Here is a 4,729-nt window from a genome sequence, read left to right on the forward strand (position 1 = left end):
ATCGTCGGAGGTCTTATACCTCTTGACATGGGCACAAGCCTGAAATCCCAATTTCAGCCCTCGAAACATCTCATATGTTCCGTGACGTTTCAAAAACATCTTTGGTGCCTCAATTCTAAACCATTTAACTGAACTATCACGTAGTTATCAAAACGTGTATGTCCAATGTTCGTAACATCCACAAACGACGTTTGGGGTTCAGCACACTGAGCAGTGCATTAAGGACATAAGCTTTCTACTGTCCGCATAATTGCTACTTTCAACTTTCAACTATATTTTCTCTAGGAACATATCTAAAACAGTAGAACTATAGCGCGAGCTACGACATAATTTGCAAAAAGGTCTTTTGACTATGTTCAAGATAATTAAGTTCATCTTATGAAATCCCACTCAGATAGACATCCCTCTAGTCATCTAAGTGATTACATGATCCGAGTCAACTAGGCCGTGTCCGATCATCACGTGAGACGGACTAGTTAACGTCGGTGAACATCTTCATGTTGATCGTATCTACTATACGACTCATGCTCGACCTTTCGGTCTCCGTGTTCCGAGGCCATGTCTGCACATGCTAGGCTCGTCAAGTTAACCCTAAGTGTTTTCGCTGTGTAAAACTGTCTTACACCCGTTGTATGTGAACGTAAGAATCCATCACACCCGATCATCACGTGGTGCTTAGAAGCGACGAACTGTAGCAACGGTGCACAGTTAGGGGAGAACACTTCTTGAAATTGTTGTAAGGGATCATCTTATTTACTACCGTCGTTCTAAGCAAACAAGATGCATAAACATGATAAACATCACATGCAATCAAATAGTGACATGATATGGCCAATATCATTTTGCCCCTTTTGATCTTCATCTTCGGGGCTCCATGATCATCATCGTCACTGGCATGACACCATGATCTTCATCATCATGATCTCCATCATCGTGTCTTCATGAAGTTGTCACGCCAACGACTACTTCTACTTCTATGGCTAACGCGTTTAGCAATAAAGTAAAGTAAGTTACATGGCGTTCTTTAATGACACGCAGGTCATACAAAAATAAAGACAACTCCTATGGCTCCTGCCGGTTGTCATACTCATCGACATGCAAGTCGTGATTCCTATTACAAGAACATGATCAATCTCATACATCACATATATCATTCATCACATCCTTTTGGCCATATCACATCACATAGCATACCCTGCAAAAACAAGTTAGACGTCCTCTAATTGTTGTTGCATGTTTTACGTGGCTGCTATGGGTTTCTAGCAAGAACGTTTCTTACCTACGCAAGACCACAACGTGATATGCCAATTGCTATTTACCCTTCATAAGGACCCTTTTCATCGAATCCGTTCCGACTAAAGTGGGAGAGACTGGCACCCGCTAGCCACCTTATGCACCAAGTGCATGTCAATCGGTGGAACCTGTCTCACGTAAGAGTACGTGTAAGGTCGGTCCGGGCCGCTTCATCCCACAATACCGTCGAAACAAGATTGGACTAGTAACGGTAAGCATATTGAACAACATCAACGCCCACAACTACTTTGTGTTCTACTCGTGCAAAGAATCTACGCAATAGACCTAGCTCATGATGCCACTGTTGGGGAACGTAGCAGAAATTCAAAAAATTTCCTACGTAACACCAAGATCTATCTATGGAGAGACCAGAAACGAGTAGAAAGGAGAGTGCATCTACATACCCTTGTAGATCGCTAAGCGGAATTGTTCAAGTGAACGGGGTTGATGGAGTCGTACTCGTCGTGATTCAGATCACCGATGATCAAGTGCCGAACGGACGACACCTCCGCGTTCAACACACGTACAGCCCGGTGACGTCTCCCACGCCTTGATCCAGCAAGGAGAGAGGGAGAGGTTGAGGAAGACTCCATCCAACAGCAGCATAACGGCGTGGTGGTGGTGGAGGAGCGTGGCAATCCCGCAGGGCTTCGCCAAGCACCATGGGAGAAGAGGAGGAGGGAGAGGGGCAGGGCTGCACCAACGAGAGATCAAATCGCGTGTTATGGGCAGCCCCTAGGCCTCATATATATAGGGGAAGGGGAGGGCTGCGCCCCCTTTAGGGTTTCCCACCCCAAGGGGCGGCGGCCAGCCTCCAGATGGCATCTGGTGCGGCGGCCAAGAGGGAGGGGGAGGAGTCCATCCTCCCCAAGGCACCTCGGAGGTGCCTTCCCCCTTGAGGACTCTTCCCTCTAGGGTTCCCTAGGCGCATGGGCCTCTTGGGGCTGGTGCCCTTGGCCCATGTAGGCCAAGGCGCACCCCCTACAGCCCATGTGGCCCCCCGGGGCAGGTGGCCCCACCCGGTGGGCCCCCGGGACCCTTCCGGTGGTCCCGGTACAATACCGATGACCCCGAAACTTGTCCCGATGGTCGAAACAGGACTTCCTATATATAAATCTTTACCTCCGGACCATTCCGGAACTCCTCCTGACGTCCGGGATCTCATCCGGGACTCCGAACAACATTCGGTAACCACATACAAGCTTCCTTTATAACCCTAGCGTCATCGAACCTTAAGTGTGTAGACCCTACGGGTTCGGGAGACATGCAGACATGACCGAGACGTTCTCCGGTCAATAACCAACAGCGGGATCTGGATACCCATGTTGGCTCCCACATGTTCCACGATGATCTCATCGGATGAACCACGATGTCAAGGACTCAATCGATCCCGTATACAATTCCCTTTGTCTAGCGGTATTTTACTTGCCCGAGATTCGATCGTCGGTATCCAATACCTTGTTCAATCTCGTTACCGGCAAGTCACTTTACTCGTTCCGTAACACATCATCCCGTGATCAACTCCTTGGTCACATTGCGCATATGATGATGTCCTACCAAGTGGGCCCAGAGATACCTCTCCGTTTACACGGAGTGACAAATCCCAGTCTCGATCCGCATAAAACAATAGATACTTTCGGAGATACCTGTAGTGCACCTTTATAGTCACCCAGTTACGTTGTGACGTTTGATACACCCAAAGCACTCCTACGGTATCCAGGAGTTACACGATCTCATGGTCAAAGGAAGAGATACTTGACATTGGCAAAGCTCTAGCAAACGAACTACACGATCTTTGTGCTATGCTTAGGATTGGGTCTTGTCCATCACATCATTCTCCTAATGATGTGATCCCGTTATCAACGACATCCAATGTCCATAGCCAGGAAACCATGACTATCTGTTGATCACAACGAGCTAGTCAACTAGAGGCTCACTAGGGACATATTGTGGTCTATGTATTCACACGTGTATTACGATATCCGGATAATACAGTTATAGCATGAATAAAAGACAGTTATCATGAACAGGGAAATATAATAATAATACTTTTATTATTGCCTCTAGGGCATATTTCCAACATGGTCATCTTGGTGACAAGCTCGAGTTCATCAAAAAAGGAGTACACTCGCATCTTCTATGATGTTTTCGATGTTGGAGGTTATGACGATTCTTCTCAGTTGGAGGTTTCACTCCTCTATTTGTTGGCATACCTCCCCTGCCTCTTCTTACTATATTATCGGTTCTTGTTTGGTTCTTCTCTTTGTGAGTTTTGGAGCTTATGGTCATCTTGGTGACAAGCTCGAGTTCATCGAAAACGGAGTTCACTCGCATCTTCTATGATGTTTTTGATGTTGGAGGTTATGTCGGTTCTTCTCAGTTGGAGGTTTCACTCCTCTATTTGTTGGCATATCTCCCCTTCCTCTTCTTACTATATTATCGGTCCTTGTTTGGTTCTTCTCTTTGTGAGTTTTGGAGCTTATGGTCATCTTGGCGACAAGCTCGAGTTCATCGAAAACGGAGTTCACTCGCATCTTCTATGATGTTTTCGATGTTGGAGGTTATGCCAGTTCTTCTCAGTTGGAGGTTTCACTCCTCTATTTCTTGGCATACCTCGCCTACCTCTTCTTACTATATTATTGGTTCTTGTTTGATTCTTCTCTTTGTGAGTTTTGGAGCTTATGGTCATCTTGGTGACAAGCTCGAGTTCATCGAAAACGGAGTTCACTCGCATCTTCTATGATGTTTTCGATGTGGAGGTTATGCCGGTTCTTCTCAGTTGGAGGTTTCGCTCCTCTATTTCTTGGCATACCTCCCCTACCTCTTCTTACTATATTATTGGTTCTTGTTAGGTTCTTCTGTTTGTGAGTTTTGGAGCTTATGGTCATCTTGGTGACAAGCTCGAGTTCATCGAAAACGGAGTTCACTCGCATCTTCTATGATGTTTTCGATGTTGGAGGTTATGTCGGTTCTTCTCCGTTGGAGGTTTCAGTCCTCTATTTGTTGGCATACCTCCCCTGCCTCTTCTTACTATATTATCGATTCTTGTTTGGCTCTTCTCTTTGTGAGTTTTGGTGCTTATGGTCATCTTGGTGACAAGCTCGAGGTCATCGAAAACGGAGTTCACTCGCATCTTCTATGATGTTTTCGATGTTGTAGGTTATGCCGGTTCTTCTCCGTTGGAGGTTTCACTCCTCTATTTGTTGGCATACCTCCCCTGCCTCTTCTTACTATATTATCGGTTCTTGTTTGGTTCTTCTCTTTGTGAGTTTTGGAGCTTATGGTCATCTTGGTGACAAGCTCGAGTTCATCGAAAACGGAGTTCACTCGCATCTTCTATGATGTTTTCGATGTTGGATGTTATGCCGGTTCTTCTCAGTTGGAGGTTTCACTCCTCTATTTGTTGGCATACCTCCCCTTCCTCTTCTTACTATAT

The sequence above is a fragment of the Triticum dicoccoides genome, chromosome 3A, assembly GCF_002162155.2.
Source record: "Triticum dicoccoides isolate Atlit2015 ecotype Zavitan chromosome 3A, WEW_v2.0, whole genome shotgun sequence".
Lineage (NCBI taxonomy): Eukaryota > Viridiplantae > Streptophyta > Magnoliopsida > Poales > Poaceae > Triticum > Triticum dicoccoides.